Raw genomic sequence first — 19,345 nt, forward strand, 5'->3', positions numbered from 1 at the left:
AAGCTTTGAAAGGACCTGGGAAGAGGAGGAATATATCAAAAAGGGACTGTACACCAAAGCAGAACCAGAGATACATTACTTGGGGATGAAGATAAAAGGAGAAATGAAGACCAGGATGCCAAGTGGCTTAGAATTAACCAAGAGATGTGGCAAACAATAAGAAGACAGTCTCTATAAATACATTTTAAAGAAAACCAGGCCTGTTACAAAACATGAGAAAGGCTGAATTCTCCAGTGCCTCATTCCACAGCAGCTAGTTGGGACCAGATAGTGGGGGCATATTTCACGACACACAGGGTGTGCAAGTTCAGGTTGGATGGAGTAAGGGAAGAACAGAGCAAACACATCAGTCAGCCAAGTGGTTTCCAGTCAGCAGGAGCACTGAAAATGTCCCTACAGTGCTTGGGGAACCACCATCAATCATCTTTAAACCATTAACCACTGCTATGCAGATGCCAGAGAGGCCAGGTAAGGTCTAAAAGAAATGCAAAGACCAAACACAGCACCCAGTCCTACAAAGGAAAGTGGGAGCAGAAAAGCCAGAGTACTTCTAATACCAAAGTTACTGGAGCACACTGCTAAAGGGTTTCTAATCCTGTAAAAATAATGAGATTAGGAACAAAACACAACAAATGGCCAACATGAACGTATCAAAAAGTCATGTCAAACTAGAGTAATGCCTCTCAGTCTCTCTCTGACAGGGCATCTGTCCCAGCTGATAAAAAGGAAGTAGAGTAGTACAGATGACAGAGCCTATCTTTAGAAAGGCTTTTAAAGCAGCCTCACATGACTTTTTCATGAGTGAACTACAGAAATAGCTTATGTTATCACAAAAGAAAAAAAAAAAAGAAAAGGAAACACGAGGAGTAGAAAGGTGTACAAGTGATTAAAAAAACCCAAACCCTAACCTACATAGCCTAAAGTTATCAGCACCATGATGACAACCTGCAAAAACTTATTCATTTCAGGAATCACAGCTTTTTGAAGATTAGTGGAAGATGGGAGAGTGCCTGATCCATGCCCACTATCACACTGAAGAGGTTGGGATACACCACTTGCATCCTCACCTGACTTAAGGAAGATCAAAGCAGTCTGAAGGAAAACCATATATGTGCTGAATCTGACTACATTCCCTGTAAGAGTAATGGCAGCAGCAGTGGGGACCTCAGAAGTGAGAAGTGATGAGGAAGATGTGGGTTAGGCAGCAGGAATGAAGCAGCATGGGGGTCTGATGAATTTCTGTGGGATATACTGCTGCAGGTGTTCTGCCTTCTGCAGCACCAGGGAGAGGTATACAGCATAACATATTTAAGTCTGGGATTAAATTTTTTTTTAAATTAAAGAGTGTCAAGAAAGGAATAGAGGGAACAATAGCAGCTTTAGAAAATGTGACCAGTAGAAAAACATTTAAGGAGCTGGATTTGTTTGCTCTGGGAAAGGGAATAGAAAGAGGGGCTGATAAGAGCCTTGCAATGCATTCAAGCTTCTTGCAGACAGAAAGTAATCAAGCATTTGTTAGTGGAGCAAGAACTTGATTGGCATCAAGTGGGATTTAGAGTAGACAGCATATCAACTATAATGACAGTCAAGAAGAGGTTATCTATAGCTGTGTGGAGTCATCATGGGGACACTTACATACTGATATAAAAGCAGCAACAAAATTCTCTATTTGCAACTTTATAAAGCATAAGATTTTAAGATTCTTTTTGTATTTTACTACCCCTTCCACTTGGGTTGACAACCCTAAATTCACAAAACACAAATATTCACTTCTGTTTCAAAGCACCTGGATGCACAGGTGACATCTTTATCTCCTGTTTACCTTTAATTTCTAAGAGTCAATAAAATTACCTGGGTCTGTTTTGCTCTCTGAATGGGGGGCTTCACACAGCAATAATGCCCAGAATCACTGCCATTCCTGCTGCCCCACTTGCACTCAAGGTTTCAGATCACCTTTTGGAGGTCATAACACCTAGAGCACCCCAAGGCTACCCTAATTTCTGAATAGGAGAAGAAAAATCAGGCCATCACAACATATTTTGGATCATTCTTTCCTGTCCTGCTGATCCAAGCAGCTTTCCCCAGGGGCAAACACAGATTTACCAGCAAAAGAAGGGAACTGCATTTTCTCACTAATTTCTCTGTTCAGGTCTCCAGGCACGGGGTGCAGTTGCTGCTGCAACTACATCCAGAGTGAAGGCTGGCTCTGCCCCCCTCATCCCCCACTGCCAGGATTCATCCACCAGCTCCAAAAAAGCAGGATTGATCACACCAGCTCCTGCAGACAGCTCCTGTCTGGAGGAGCTCACGTACACAAGCTGGCAAGCACACACCCCTCTGAGAGTGCTGGGTGTAACTACAGAAATGCACAGTTTAACCCAAACCTGACAGTTGATTTATTCATTAAAAAAACCCCAGGTTCCACTACAAAGAAAACCCAAAAGGTGAAAGCAGAACTCCTGAGAAAAACAATAAGCTGCTGCTTATAACAGACTTCAGCAAAGAGTCTGCTCCCAAAAAAGCTTTAATCTGCACAAGTACTGCACTGCAGGAAGGTAAAGGGAACCAGAAATAATGCACAAATAACTTAGTCAATCTGTGTACTGGGAAACAACAGGGAATTACAGGAAGGAGACAGATGTGAAGAGGAGGAGAGGGAAATGTAGAAACCCATAATGGAGAATACAGCAACATCCCACAGATGTTGGTCATGAGAGAATTGCATAGAAACACACCCAAATTCACTCCCTAGCTCCACATTTCACTGAAAACGTCTTGGCAAAAAACAAAACCCACAGCAAAACTGCCTGTAGTTTGATTACAACCAATTGATAAATACTTCATTCAGAAACTAAAAAGGCAAGAAACACCCCTCAATGGCACAGGCTGATTTTCTGCAAACAAGTGACTTTGATTACTTGGGTTACATTTACATGAGGTTTTGACCTTTCTAAATTGTTCTGGAGCCAAATGTTGACATGGGGCTCCCTCTGCACCATTCACTATTTAAAAGTTGCATTTAATGTCACAGAAGCTGAGTGTGCTTCAGGTATCACATCATTAAAGCTCATATTCTGTTATATTGAGCAGAAAATAGAACCAATTCAAACTTTAAAAAAAAAAAAAGAGAAAAAAAGAGTTGCACGGGGTTGCTGACACATGGCAGGTGTGCTACATTATCACACTACCCTCAGGCCAAAATTCTGTAACACCTGTGAACAATATTTTTTGTCTCATACAGTACCTAAATAGACTGTGCTCCAGTGCTCCCAAGCCCATGACCTGCCTAACCTCACAGAAACAAGAGAATCAGACAGACAAGGTACAAATCAGAGCATCAAGCCTATCTCCTCCAGGGGCTTCTGACTCTCTCTGACCAGATATTTATCATTCCAGCTCAGGTGATGGAAGAGCCTATGAAGTAAACGAAAATTTGAACTGCAATTTAAAAATACCACCTCAAATTTTCTGATTTATCTTATTAATTAGAATCCAGCAATAAAACCACTTTTTTTTTTTTTTGCTTTATTTTACTGAACAGTGCTTGGAAAAGTCACAAAGGACTGCCTGCTGATAACTTAAACCCTCCCTAGCTTATTACTTGCAAAAATAATATAGCAATATAATTGTTTGGGTGCATTTGGATTTTTTTTCAGTGACTGGGTATTTTCACCCCATTTTTATGGTTTGGAGGGAATTCACTGTTATGTTTTTCTATCCTTTTTTCCAATCCAGTGTGGTTCAGAGACAGAAGAAAGGAAGACAGATATTTTGCAGCCAGTTGCCTGATGCCTCTTGGCCACAGCCATTTCCAGTGTCCATCACTGCTCTGTCCCAGCAAGACACCAATCAGCACTGAGGCTGCAAGCTCTGCTCCCAGCCCTGGCACAGGCTGACAGGCACTGCTGCCCTGCAGCATGCTCAGCTTCAGCAGGTTTTCCATAAACCTCCCCAGAACTGAGCATTTCAGAAGCTGTTTTTCAAGGGGGTCATGAATCATTTCTTCTCAGAGGCAGATGTCTGACCTGGGTCATGCAAGGGAAAATGCCTGAGCAGTGGTTTCCCCCACAACATCCCAGAGCAGTGCTTGCTCTCCATCACTAGCAGCTTCAGGTGTCCCTCAATACTGGATTAAAATAATTGAAAAAACTTCAAAAATTCAGGCAGATACAAAAGGAAGAAAGAAGTCACAGGCAGTGAAAAAGTGCAGAAGAAGCACCCTGAATTTATGCTGGGTCCTAGTTAAATAAAGACAGCTCTCTGTGTTGAGAGCCATCATGCTGAGGCCTGGGGACAAAAGTAGTCCAACTTCACCTTTCTCTTTTCCTTTTGTTCCTTCCTCTTTACTAATTTACAGTAATTTTACACCCTGTGTTTCAACTTTTGAAGGCACTCAATGTGTCTGATGCAGTGGCTTGATGGTGAGGCATCAGAGTGTTTTTAGTCACCATAGCTTTTGTTTTTCTGAAATGGATAATTCAATTCATATTTAGATTTTAATCTCCTGGCCATTCATGTCAGTTTTGAGTATAAAACATGTCCTGCAATATCAAGTAAAAGACTTTTCACTATGGAGCACTGCATCAAGGAAACCACTGGCTCCCCAAACAAATTAAAATCTTGTGAGCCTAAACAACCAAACCCATGGCATCAGACAGCTGGGTTCTTATACCTAAACTCTTCTGGGATCTCCATGCTCCCCAGAGCTTTAATTACTTGCTACAGATTACAAAAATACTGTTCAATTGGCACCAGCAGCTAGCCCATGGCACTTGTGCTCCAGGTTACACTGTCACTGCAAAAACATTCTCCCAGCATCCTCTGAAAATGCAGTCCAGCATTTCCCCCCACCCAAAACTCAAATGCACATGCCAACAGTCAGCCCTAATGCCCCACAGACACCAGCTGTAAAATCATGTGTTGGATGCAAACCAGGATCTGGGGATGGTGTGAGAGCAGGGATCTCCAGAAACAAATTGGTCAGAGTAGAAACACACAAACAAGTGTATTTATGGTGGGTACAGGCATCTGTAGACTGATCTCATTTAAAATCAGCCAGAAAGCAGGATTTCTTCCAGAGCCAGTCACACTGATTACATCCTTTAGACCATTTTAGTTACATGCTTCCAAAGCATGTTCACAGCTCCCAGTGCACACCAGCTGAGTCCTGAGGGTCCTTTGCATGATCAGCTCTGAAAGGAATTAAGAGCAAGCTCTTGGTGTCTTCACTTAACACCCCAGTAAAGCCAAAACCTTTCACCATCTGTGCAGCTACACCAAACTACAAGGATTTGCAGACCAGTATCCAATACAGCCTGACAAAGATAATAGCTATCTTTAAAGAGGCTCTAACCCTTTTTACCTATTAAACCCTGAAATGCTCCACATACAGCTCCATAGTAATTACATTATATACTCCTGACCCAGTGTTATACTGGATTATGCTGTCTCTGAAGATGGATGTCACCAGATCTGGCAATTCCTCTGCAATGTACATGACCTTCTTGGAGTTCAGACACAGAGAAATGACAGCAGCTCAGAGAGGACAGAAGGGGTTGAAGGAATTGAGACAGACAGGTGGCCTAAAGTGTCCCCACAAGACAGCAGTCAGAAAAAAAAAAAAAAAAAAAAAGGAAAAAAAAAAATGGACAAACTCTTGCAGCAGAAGGAGAAAGAAAAGCTCTTTGCAGCTTTGAAATCACTAGGGTTTCAAAACAGCAAGCCTCATAAATCTAGGTTACTCAATAGAAAATGACCACTTAAAATGATAATAAAAAAAATTGTATTCTGTATTATTCTGTATCAAGTTGACAATTTGAGAGAAGAAGTGAAGGTAATTAAGCTAGGTGCTGCAATTCCCAAATTCTGGAACAAATCATTTTAAAATTTAAATTATTTCCTTCCCCACATACTTTTCTTTAAACATACCTTTGCTAAATTTTATGGTGTGCTTTTAATGATACAAACCACTAGTTCTATCACTACAATCTACCTTAATTTAAGAGAGAATGCTACAATTCAGAAACAAAGTGAGAGACTTTGATACCAGACCCTATTTAGTGTGCTGAGTTTCAAACTTGTCGAATGTGCTAATGAGGTTAGTGCCCAAATGAGTGAAACAAGTCCATGAACACTGGCTTTTGCCATCTTTCCTCCTGATGTTGTGCAGGACCCTATGCAGGTCTCTCTGACAAAGTGACAAAGGACTTCTGTGCCTTGTAACTAATGATCATTTTATGCCAATCCATTTTCTTCAGTTTCTTCCTTCAGGTCACAGCATGTAAAATTCATTTACACTCCACACTATATGCTAATTTGGGTGGGGAAAAAAAAAAGATAACTGGGTGACTGCCTCACTCCTTACTGGAAAGATCTGCCCAAGAAGGCATTTATAATTTCAAAGTTTAACGTATCAAACAACTTTGATACCTTAGTGCACAATTCAGCCTTCTCAGGAACTAATAAACATGTAGTGTAGAAAATAAAGTTACTCCCAAGAGCATCATAAATGATGACTCAACAACCACAAGCTTCTCCTAGAGCTATGTCTGGTGCTAGATTAAGAACAGAGTCACATTTCACCTCTCCTTCCCCTCTTCTGCTCACTCTGCAGTCTGTTTCCTGTGGGGACACAAAACTACATGCCAATATTCACAGGGCCATTACATCTGAACTAAAAAATGAATGAGGTAATCCACCCCCTCCCTGGATGTCACGAATGCTCCAGGGAAGTGGTACCCTGCAGCTGGGCTCCAACCCCTTCTGCTGTCACCTTCACTATATGCACATGTTTTACTACAGCTGGGGCCACAGCCACTTCACCCTCAAGGAATCATTGCTTTAAAGGCTTGCAAAGAAGCGAGAAACCAACTCACTCTTTTCCCAGCTCCAGAATGGCATTAATTATCCAGCAGCAGCCACTACATTTTCTTTGAGAGATGCAGACATGCAAACATGCCAAAAGCACCACCACAAAACAAGCACATCAGACACATATTGGATCTTAATTAGGGAGCTTGTCTTGCACACTGACTTCAATGAATGCTCCATGGTCCCCTTCCCAGCCCCCTTTGTCTAAACTCTACCTGACATATATTTACTTCACCTGCTACTAAAATCCCACAATGCTGAAGTTTACATGTTCCCCATAGGCCAATTATTGCAATGGTTCCCTAGCCTTACTGTTTAGGAAAATTTTCCCAAATGTCTGACCTAATACTTCCCACTAGAAATGGACTGAGTTCTCCTCACCCTGACAATAGTGAATGCATAGCATGGCTCTGCAGCTCACAGACAGCTGCTGTTTGCCCCTCAGACCACTCTCTCCTCTTCTGGCAAGTGCTATTTTTAGCTCTCTCAGGCTCTTTCTTCTCTCCTCTGTTCTCTTTGCCATCAGTTCACCTCTTTCCAGAGCAAAGTATCCAAACCCTGCTTTCAGCTGTAGATCCTTACTGATGCTGAATAGCTTGCAAGGATGGCTTTATGTCTGAAAATAATACTTCTCTTCATAGCTCCAGCTAGCAAAGAGTTCAATTTTTTCACCATATTATGACAATTATTGACATAGCTTTAACCTTTGATCCATTCATAATCCCACACTGTTTTCCCCACACTCTAGCCCATGGATCTCCCTTGTGGATAAAAACCACCTTAGCTACATTTTATTCAACAAAAAGTTGAGGAAAAAACCCCACTTACCAGCTAGATATTACTTGATTATTTTTTCTAAATGCTACTTACACAGTCCCTTCTCTTTGTTGGGTATCATTCAAAAAATTAAAGCATTTATTACCATACAAGATCTAGTTTCAGTGACAAGAGTGCACATGATTTATGTTGGAACAACTGCAGCTCCCTGTATGCAAAGTACATTAATGCCACAATACTCTCATATTTATTAAAATATTAGGGAGTACCAATTGGAAACATTTTCAGTTTTACCTATAATTTCCATTCATTGCTGACATTGGCACTCCAGCCCCTTGACAGGTCTTGGGGACATCAGAAATTTGGGCAGGCTGACCCCCAGCATGTTTGCTGTAATGGTTTCACAGGAGCTGAGAACACCTTCCAAACAAGGCAGAACTCTGTGCTCTTGTCCACTTTCTAGAGCCACAGGGCCATTAAGGCGACCTGAGTGGCCTTGCTGGCAGTGTCGTAACTTATTAATAAATTGAGAGCAAGCTCACATCTGCTAGGAAAGCAAAGTCTAGTCTACCTCATTTTGTGGTCTCTAGCTGAGTCAAGCACATTAAAATATGTATTACCTCTGTCTATCTGTCACTTTGTGTAACATGCTTAGGTGAACCCATGGCTGCAAGCCAGAGCCCAAACTGTTCCAATTCAAGCAGTGCTTTTGGGGAAAAGTTATTTGCAACAGAAGTGTCATGTTCCTCTGAGTATGCTGGCAAATGTTTGGCTCAGCCCTTACTGAACCAAAAGTTAAATGGTGAGGAAAGACTGCAATTTCAGGTTAATTCTGGGCATCATAATACACTCATGTAATGAACTACATGCTCTGCCTCACCAATGAAAAAATGGGAAAATCAAGAGATTGAGGCTGATTCCTATAACATGTATTTTAAGAACAATTTTGATACTGGATTCTCAAGAGGGAACAAAACCCCAGCCTACATTACACCACCAAGGAGACCTTCTCTTCCTACCTTTGGTACTGGCAGCAGATGTGCCTTGGGGACATGAAGCCAAGAAAGAGCTGACAGGCCAGTATAGGATACTGCTTCATTCCAACCATGTGGTAGACAATGGCTGGCATTCAGACAGCTGAAAACTTGCAGAGAAGCTAGTTCAAGCTGGCTTAAGTGGATGCAAGTGTGGGCTTGGATATTTAGGAGTTCTTAAGAAGAAAAGCAGCTTGCAATATTTCAGGGTGGGGTTCTGAGACTTTCTTTTTTGTCTAATCCATTAGTAGTAAATAAGACCAGGAACATAGCAGGACCATATTTGCCCAGAACTGTATCTAAGCCTCAGAATTACAGCTGCAATTAAAGGGTTTTCCAAGGGGGGGTGAGAAGGGTGGGGGGAGGAGGGGAGAACAATCAACTGGACGAAAAAAAACCAACAAAAACAAAACTGAAACTACCCAGAAAACCACAGCAGCCTGCAGACTGAGAAAGTTAGAGATTTCTTCTCTTGCTCCCATGCAAGCACACAATCAAGGGCACAACTTCCAAAACACACACATTCAAGGCTCTTCCCTGTTACACCCCATTTACAATCTTTTACAGTCTTGTAAAAGTGTGCTGCCTCCAAAAAGACAAGGATTATTTTTATTTCTTATTGTTCCATCTGCAGTTCAGCACATTACTTGACCAGCACTGACATAACCTTAAGTGACACAGGTTCAAGTATGCAGCTTCACCACCCCCAAAGTGAGATGCATTTTATTAGGGTTTTTTCCTTTTTCCTCTTCCTCTGCTCACACTTCAGACGACAGGAAATTCCTGCTGTGAATGCTTGTTCAGTATTTTAAATAGCACTTTCTGAAGCACTTTCTGTCCAATGCCAGACAGCTTCCCATGGACTGCAAGCCCTCCAAGAACAAGAGGTGTAAATGCCTTTGTCCCTCCTCAGTGAGGGGGAAGCAGCAGGGCCAGAGAGGGACCCACAACCCCTATGTGCCACTGCAGCCTCCCAGCACCCTCTCAAGCCAGCAAGGACAGAAAATACCATCAGCCCCTTCACTCAACCACCCAGCTCCAGCTGTAACCAAAACTGGCAAGCACCCAAAAGCTTCCAACGTTTTTATGAAGATCCTTTTGTTATTTTTCAAGCATTCAGCTGTACCACCCTATACACCACAGCCATATGTTCCTTATGGTTGGTCACATGTAAGTAAGTGCAGACAGACTGAATTATTTTTGCAACAATCTCAGTATTGTAACACTCAGAAGTCTCATAGGAGACAGTTTTGCAGCTTATTAAACTAAATACATTTTTGTGCCCTGCAAGTTTTATTATAAATAAGGCACGTATTCAAATTAGCTCAATTTTAATGGAGAATATGATTCTCTGAGTTTATTCCTTTAATACTGTGGCCATAGCAGTCTGTAAGGTACAGTAGGTTTGCTACTATGGTTGAATGGAAGGCAGTTTTAAAACTCCAATACAAGAATGATAAATCCAAACTTCTCTAAGAGTAGAAACACCAACAAGCCATGATTGCACATCTGTTTCAAACATTCTTCATAACAAAAGGGCTGGAGTTTTGGTTTGGATTTTGTGGGCTAGTTGGGTTTTTTGAGTTGCCTTTGGGAGTTTGTTTCTTGGGTTTGGCGTTTTTTTGTACAATTTTTGAGGGGTTTTTGTTTTTTCAGAAGATGGCTTATGTTATCATTCTCTGTCCTCTCAGAGGATGACATCTGGTTACTGTAGAAAGCAGTTTTTTGCTAGAAAGCAGACTTGTCAAGTCATGTATGCACCTAGCAAGCTTAAGTCTGGCACACATCCCTTCCAACTCCTCTTCACTCAAACAAAACTTTTATAGTGAAAAACCTATGCCACAGAAGAAAAAAAAATGCAATTTAGCTATTTTCAGAACAGACTGAGTGTACTTGAATGAAAAAACCTTAACTGAGCACCTAGGAAAATGACAGAACAGGAAGACTGATTTGGCCTTAACCCTGTGTTGGCTGTAACAGTGTCCTTTGCACTGTTTCTAACCTCAGCAGTGGTGCCTGACCTGTACAACAGGATTTATGGGTACCCTGAGCAGATGCAGAACTATTTCCCAATCACCTTCAGAAGCAAAAGGATTTGGAGTTTCCTTCAAACTGCAGGTGTGGCTCTGCAACACAAGGTACAATGTGCTTATAACCCCTACACTCCGTGCCATGGGTTTTCTAACCTGTTTTAGTTCACAGGTCTTTGCACAGGCAGTGTGCTGTTTGGGACAAGAGCAAAGCCAGTGCAAGGCATGTGGATGTCAGGGCTTCAACCCAAACATTTCATTGTATGGATCCCCTTCTCTCAGGCCAATTCCACTCTCCCAATGAGGATATGAGTACATGCTTCTCTCCCAATTTATATTTATCCCTGGCCCAGATGCTGTTTTCCAACTGCGAACACAAGCTCCCCTGTGCTGAGGACTCTGCAACTGAAAGAAAGAATTTTTCCCCCCTCCACATGTGTGAGGTAGTAAAATGAATTTACACAAACTGGTCATGTGCCAAGGCACAAAGGCCTGGAGTTTTTGGATGTCCAAAGCCAGCATATGTTTGTCCCTATGCTTGTGTTCTATATGTTCTTTGCCTCGCTGAAGCCTACAGCAAACAGCTGTCATTAACATTCACCCCTTCTGCTAACACGTTCCTTAATCCCTAACTGACTTCCCAGCCTATAATTAAACTTTCCAGCTGCCACACTAAGAGATGGCACCAATATCCATCATTTCTTTCTAAGCAGTCCTTAAAAAGCTCTTTTTCCAATTTCCAAGACCATGGACTAGAACCAAAGCCTCTTACACTTACAGGTTTTTGGCTAAAAACCTTCCATTCACTTACAAACTGTCTCATCTTTTACCAGAGAAATTAAATGTCCAAATTCTAGTATCTTAACAATTAAACTAATGCATTTTTATAGTGCCAGTAGCTGGAATGCAAAGAGCTTGAAAACTGATGCATAAACACTGCATGTGTTTACACATTTTCCATGGAAAATATACTAGAAAGAGCTGTATAACAACAGCATTTACAAAGCTGTTTGATTCAAGCCCAAAGTTTAAACAGGAGCCTGAATTAAAATAATGAAAGGCCTAATATCTTACTTTAGATTGCACCAGTAAATTGGGGTTAGCACTTCAATCTTGAAAATGTGTTTTTCACATTCTCATAAGAGATTACTTGAACAGCAGAGCTGGTTGACAACATTTCCATCTGTACTATTCTTGCAGTGCTCAAGAGGACTTGATATTTCATAAGAAAATTACTGGCTTCACAGTTGAAAAAGGGAGAAGAAGTCTGAAGCAAATGCTGTATTTTTTGGTAACATGACACAACAAGGCCCTGAAGAAGCTGAACAGGGGAAGGCAGCGTAGCACCTAGTGGACATACAGCACGGGGTTCATCCACAAGCCCTTCAGATCCAGTACAAGAAAACTCCTCCTAACAGCCACAAAATGCTGTTATTTTTGTGAGCTGCTGAGCCTCTGAGCCCACAAAGTTCCCCCACCCCAAACCTGAAGGCTGGAGAGACATGTACATCATCCTCAATCCCAGAGCTCTGCAGCTCTGCACACCAAAACCCAGGAGCCTGTATCTCTAAATACTGCCTGTTATAGAGGAGGGCAACATCTGCTTGACTGCTGAAGCACCATCACAGAACACAGCAAGCAGGCTCCATTCATAGTATGACTGGCAAGTGCCAGCTGGCAATCCTGACAGCCTGTAGCCTGCAGCTGAAGGGATGTTGGGGATCAGCCACCTCAGGGTCTCCTGCAACATGTTCAGGAATCACAGCATGCTTTGGTTTGGCCTTTTGCCTCGTGGGGCAGAGTAAAATTGAGTGCCAAGATGCAACCTTCATATTCATGAAACTGCAGGAAGGGGATGAAGCTGCAACCTTGCTGGAAGTTAGCAGCTATTTCAACAAAGTGGGGCAGCTTCAGTAAAGGAATGTATTGGTTTTTCATGTTATAATACTGCTTGAGAATAACAATTTAACATTAAGATTCTAATGGATTTCAGTAACTGTGGATTTATCAACTATTGTAAAGCTATTTTGGTAGGTTACCAGATTAATCATTCCGGTTTTGTCAAGGCTAAAAGCATCACTTCTCAGCAAAGAGATCATGCCAGACAGGTGCAAAAATTCAAATCCTGAACAGCTATGGCTTGTTCCTAGCAGCAAGGCAAGAGAGGTCAACATTTTAAGTGAAAATGGATACACTTTCAGCTCTCTTTAAACTTTTCTCCCTCCTTACATTAAACATATAATTTTAAAGATGAATTTTGAAGAGTGCGTGTGACACTCTTAAGCTTCAAATACGTACATGTTGAGAGGTTAGGAGAACATAAAAACAGTGTTTCATTGAAACCCCTTTGTCATTTTTAATCATAGGATAACTTTAGAAGAGGTGTGACTGATGAAATTTAAATTCTCACCTGACAAACTGAATCATTCATCTTGGCGGTGCCTACGACAAAAGACCAAGCAGAGCAGTCAGTCAGCCACCAGCCCCAGGAGCTACTAGGGAGCATCCTTCAGAAGGGGAAGCTGTGTCTTGCAGCACCACAGGCTGAAGTCCCACTCCTTGCAAGCACAACATCTGGAAGGGCCCAGAACCTTGTCCTTGTACCCACTGCTACCTCCTTCCCTTTGTTTTCCAAAGCAGAGGAGGACCCTGGGCAGGCCCACTGATAAGAAATGCTGTGGTTTGCAAGGAAGGTGACAGAAACAAAGCTGAGGCATTTATCTGCACCTTGAAAGAGCTGTGTGTTCTGTACTTGTGGTTCTGATTGGGGGGACTTAGGAGTCTGAGGAGCTTTTTTATTTGAAACTGTATGTCTGTAAAGTTCTCCAAGCTCACACTAAGTTTTCAAGGAATTGCCTTCTTCTAAAGGAATGCACTTGTCATCATGCCTCATCACCCCAGTTCTGGAAGATAACACGAATTTTGCAGAACTGTTATCTTAAGCAATGCCATATATTACTCTAATATCCCAGTTTTGTACCTCTCTAGTATAAGTGATCAATAGTTTCCTCACTGCGTGCCCTACCAGTTGAGTTGAGAAAGAAATAAAGTTCTAAACATTTCCACAGAGTTAATAAAATGGGGTTTCCATACATCACAACTTCAGAATAGTAGGTTAAGAGTAGGCTCACCAAGGTCTTCAAATGAAGACTAAATGCCAGCGTTGGAAATGTAAAGATGCTGGGCTTAAACATGAGATTAGTCAAAGAAAGAATTCTGCTCAGCCCACATCTCCAGTCTGTTTTTAAGTAGGAAATAATTCCATTCATTATGTAAACTCTTATTCAGACTCTTGTTAATGTTTGTGCTATCCCTTCTGAATTTCTGGACAGTTTCTTTCAGGCTCAGCAGCCAACATTTAATTAAGAAATATTTAACAACTAGTGTTTTTTAAACAACATCACGTTTGCAGAAATAATTGCATATCACATCTACTTTACAAAATCAAAATACAGCCAGTGGAAACCAGATACAAAACACATGCCTTCAGCTGAGCTAGTTTTGTTTAGAAAATGAGCAGACAATGTATTTCCTTGGCTGAGACCTTGATCTGTTTGCCAAATACTGTCCTGCAGAGCTTTTTCTTCCTACAACAACATTCCAGGCACAGAGGACACTATCAAGGAAGCACACGCACAGTTCTGCAGGTTAGGAACAATGATAACCTTGGCATGCCTTAAAAGAAAGGTGGCAAAGTATTTTCAGTAAAGAACATAATGTGGTATGTAGCTAATGTATCTGTTTTATCCCTTTATAACAGTTCAGAAGCCAGAGAGTGGTGGGTATCTTCTTTTGCAATTAGAAAGTGATTAATATGATGCTTTGTTGCTGCATCTTCCAGTGCATACCAGCAATTTTTTACTTAGGAAAAAAAAAAACAAACCACAGCAAGCTTTCTTACAAATCTATGGAAATATCAAACACTCATATCAATTTCCACAAACTGGTTAAATGAAGAAGGTATAGCTACACTGACAGTATTCTTCAAAGCAACATCATAGGATCAGAAGGTCACAGGGGCCATCTCTTCACATACCAGCTACTTTGCTTTTAGATAGGAGAAACGCTGGCTAGAGTTAGAAAAGGGCACTTCAGATGATGGAAAATGCAGGACACAAGGAAACAGGACACAGGAAAATAAATTGCAATAACCAAACTTCTGCTGGGGTGAGGCAAGGTGATTCAGAACACAAGGGATGGAGAAAATACAGTGATCATGTCTGCAAAGCAAATAGGTAAAAACAACATTGGAGCTTGACAGAGAGGGAGTCCAAAGCCAGCTAAAGAGTTTGCTTAAATACAGACATTCCTGTTAGAAGTTGCTGGTATTCTTCTGGTCAGTGTAACCATTTTGCCCCCATGGGCAACCCCAAAACCATGCAGTTTGCCCTGTACTGACAAGAGACATTTTATGTCTGTTCCTACAGCACAGCAATGGGAAGTTGGTAAAAATTTAAAAAGGAGGAACTTTTTTTATTCCTCAGCTCTGCATATTTAATTCTATCACTGTCCCCTAGGGCTGAGAAAAGCACTGGCTTTGCTGCTCTGCATTATCATGTTGGCATAGAAGCTACACAAAAAGGATTCCTACTTTATATATGATGCAAGTGTAAGATAAACAGTTTCAGGTTCACACTAAGAAGAATAAATCAAGAAATCAAAGTCACAGAAGTAGCAGGTGAGGGTAGAATACTTTCCAACCATAAGGATGAATTTCTGTGTGGTTGAGCTTCACAAGAACTGTGGTCAACAGGTAAAAGACCAGAAATAACAACCTTGGCACCAACACTTAGAAGTGTAATGTCAGCTTTTCAAGTATGTTTAGTTTAGCTTTCAAGTAATTTAGTTCTATCAGCATTTCACCATCACAATAATTGTGTGGCATATTTAGTTTTTGCAAATAAAAGTAGGTATATTGCTTATGCAGACAGAAAGTCTGGCTGAATATATTTAAATATATTGATGAAGGAAGTGGGCACTGTCTTTTCTCTCTATCTCGGAAAACTGGTGAAAGCAGAAGCATTGCCTGCTGGATTCCCAACATCAGGATAGTGAGACAAATCAGCTATTCTCTATTTCTTGAGAGTGTCATTACATACAGTGGCATGAGAAGTGGCTGTGGGTGGTTTGTTGTTTTTCCAAAATATCCACTATAGCCCAATGAATAGATGATTCTAATCCACAAATAGGAGTAGTGGCACTGAGGGCAGGACTGAACACAGAAAGCAAACCAGTGTCAATACCAGATCTAAGCTGGCACAGAGCCTGTCCCAACCTCTGTTTGCTGCACTTAGCACACTACCCCTGCAAGTAACTGTGCTGGCACAGTATTAAAGGATCCTCCTAATTGCTATGCTTCAAATTCCAGCTCTAAGCCTGCTAAGAGAAAGTCTGCAAAACTCTTTAATAAATCATAGAAATCAGAGATGGAAATTAGGTCATGTCACCCACGCCTCCTATGCACCGTGAGTTTGTTACCCATACAGTGCTGCCGAGTGCTCTGTCTCGACAACTCCTAAATGATTCAAGTGCTGAGGTTTTTCCCAGCTCCCCAGGCAGGCTGTTACACAGCCCAGTGAACATCACCATCAGAGGCTTTTCTCTGGCCAGCCTCATCCTCTCCGTACCAATTCTGCCTCTGTCCCATTTTGTTCTGCTCCTATTTATATCTTCCTCCAGCTTCCCCCAAATCTGCTCTTGATGCTACCTCAACCACTACCCGGCAAAAATTGTTGCTCAGGAAACGCTCTTCTGCCTCTCCTGTAATATTGCTGTAGTGTGCTGCTATTTTTAGGAGGAAAAAAAGGAGGTGGTAAGGGAATGAAAGGCTGCCAGCTCCAGCTGTACAAGAATAATGCTCCAGTACAGTGGAAGCTACATTACAGTGTTTCTCTTTAAGCACATATAATTGACCAAAGCCTTAGTCTTCTGGAAGGATCTAAATGGGAAAGACAGAAGAAATGGAAAAGACAATTCCAAGGTTAAAAAAACCTCTTGTCATCTCATTTCACTTTTCAACCCCACAGCTGGGCTCCTCCTTCCAGGATTGTTCTTGAGATTTTACAGCAGCACTTACCTAGCGAGACACATGGTTAAAGTAGCCACATCCTGCCATTATCCTAGAATAGTTTAGGTTGAAAGGGACCTTAAAACTCACCAAGGTACACATGGACAGGGACACCTTTCCACAAGGCCAGGTTGCTTAAAGCTCCATTCAACCTGGTCTTGAACACTTATGGTCTTTGGCAATGCTTTCAAGCAATAGGATGAATCTCGGGGTGTTCTGCACAGGTTCAGGAGTTGGACTTTATGATCTTTGATGGAGCCCTTCCCACTCAGTATATTCTATGATCCTGTGACTTTCAGGGATGGGGCATCCACAACTTCTTTAGAAAACCTGATTATTCCCTCTTGTCCTATCACTACATGCTCATGTAAAAAGTCTCTCCATTTTTTCTGTAAGACCCTTTTAACTGAAATGTCCCAATGCAGTCTCCCCAGAGCCTTCTCTGCTCAAGTCTGAACAACTCTTTAGTCTGTCTTCATAGCAGAGGTGCCCCAACCCTCTGATCACATTTGTGGCCTTCCTCTGTATCTGCTCCAAGAGGTCTACACTTTTCCTGTGCTGGGGACCCACAGGTGGTAGCAATATTCCAGGTAAAGTCGCATGAGAGCAGAGCAGAGAGAACCACATCCCTCAGCTGGCTGGCCACACTGCTTTAGATGGAGCCCAGGATGCTGCTGGCTTTCTGGGCTGTGAGCATGCCTTGAGTCATGTTGAGCTTCTCTTCCACAAACACCCCCAGTATTTCTCCTCAGGGCTGCTCTCAATCCCTCTCTGAGGCTGTATTTGGGTTTGTCCTGACCCATGTGCAGGGCCTTGCACTTGACCTTGTTGAGCATCAAGAGGTTCAGATGGGCCCACCTCTCAAGGTCCTTCTGAATGCCATCCCTTCCCTCCAGTGTGTCAGCCACACCAAACCAATTGGTGGTGTCAGCAAACTGTGTCATCATTAAAAAATGATCAATGAAGAAACCTGCTTACAAGAAGCCACTGTGCCTTGGGCCAGCCCCTCAAGTGGAAGTGTTTTATGCCTGCTTCAAGACAAAGTGACATGCTGACCTCCAAAAAGGCAGCTGCACATCACCCCAACCTTCCTGGCCAATGCCTGTGGCAGATGCCCCACACAAAGGGCTATGTGCAACCAGTGCTTGGACTATCAAGACTATCTGGCCAAACTAAAGGACCTGCTTTCCACAGGACACATTTTTATACATCACCCACTGTCTTTATCAAACCTCGTATTTACTGATATGCAAGGTTAGGAACCGATACCAGGAGCTGAGGTATCAGATTTCTTGCTACAAATAATTCTCACAGGCAAGCAGTGATGCTTCTCTTTGTATATATGCATATGTCCATGCCTGGATTTCAGTGCATCTGTGGGGCACCTTCAGCAATCACACCATGCTGGGAGAAGAGGGGCTAAGCTCTGTCTGCCCCAACAGTTGCTCTGTAACAGCAGTAATTTAATTGAAAGAAAGCAGTGATAAATACAGAGCACCTGGTGAAGTAATCATTTCCAGGGTCCTTAGAAAGATTACAGCTTGCTGACCTAAGCTATGACTTGGCTGGGTCAGATTTTGATACCTCCATCTAACCAAACTGAGCCTTGTTCATAGCCAGGCTTACCAATTTCCGTGGGAAGACTGGCAGATTAAGATACTCCCCAACATGAGTCAGGGTGCAAGAACAGGTCTCTCAGTTAGCATAAACATATGTTTCCTAGGTCTGGAAGAGCTGGGGTTTTTTGGTTTTTTTCTTCTTCTTCTGTTCTTCACAGCCTGTTTACATTTGCTGGCTTATTAAACAAGATTTTATTTGCAGCCAGTACATCCTAGGAAACTGGAGGTGTTACAAATAATTGCCCTCAGATTCATAAGGATTAAACAAAGTAACTCCACCACCAGGGAGTCCTTCTGCTCCATTGCTACCAGCAGCGTCAAGTTCCCTGGCTGGCACGAGCAGTGTCACCTCCTGCCACCAGGGAAAGGGCTGCTGGAGCACGCCAGCACGTGGCTGTCTCCCAGGATTTACCTCCTCCAGCGAGGTGGAGAGTGCTGAGACTGAGCCACTGCAAGGGGTGAAGCTCTGAGGATGAGGAATAGAAAGGAATAATCCCTAATGAGGAGAAGGAGAAGCAGGGCAGCTACTTGGCCACTTTCTTGGGTGATGGGAGGAATGGAGAGTGCCAGGGGATCAGGTTCCAGCAGGGATTACACCAAGGAGCCCAAAAGACAGGGGGACTGCAGCCAGGGAAAGGGGACATGCAGGGGGAGCAATAGGCAAGAGCCTGACTGGAGGAGCAGGACATCACTACAGAGCAGAAGAAAACCACAGGCATAAGTGTGCAGCCTGCTGACATGGGCCAGGGCCAGGTGTTTTCCCTAGCTCTCTCCCATGAACATCCCACTGTTCATCAACAGAGCTCCAAACAAAAGCCCACCATGGTCAGCTGTTGCCATCTCAAATTATTCTCTCACTTGCTACCTGCAGCCCATCTGGGAACTTTTTTTGGGAAAAAGGCTGCAGCAAAAGCCAGGCAATGGGCACATGCTACACCTTGGTAGTCC

General features: G+C 42.5%; 1 protein-coding gene across 9 annotated transcripts in view; it reads right to left on the reverse strand.

Moving 5' to 3' along the window:
- The window catches only part of EPB41L3 (erythrocyte membrane protein band 4.1 like 3), a 131,596-nt gene that overhangs the window by 69,085 nt on the left and 43,166 nt on the right, over positions 1-19,345 (reverse strand). Inside the window, exon 1 of one of the 9 annotated variants that reach the window (XM_056483556.1) lies at positions 13,122-13,144. The exons of the other annotated variants lie outside the window; for them this stretch is intronic. The gene's annotated coding sequence lies outside the window, so the exon portion shown is untranslated. Of the gene's footprint in view, positions 1-13,121; positions 13,145-19,345 lie in introns of those variants that run through there. 9 annotated transcript variants of the gene reach the window in all.

This window comes from Oenanthe melanoleuca, chromosome 2 (genome assembly GCF_029582105.1).
Source record: "Oenanthe melanoleuca isolate GR-GAL-2019-014 chromosome 2, OMel1.0, whole genome shotgun sequence".
NCBI lineage: Eukaryota > Metazoa > Chordata > Aves > Passeriformes > Muscicapidae > Oenanthe > Oenanthe melanoleuca.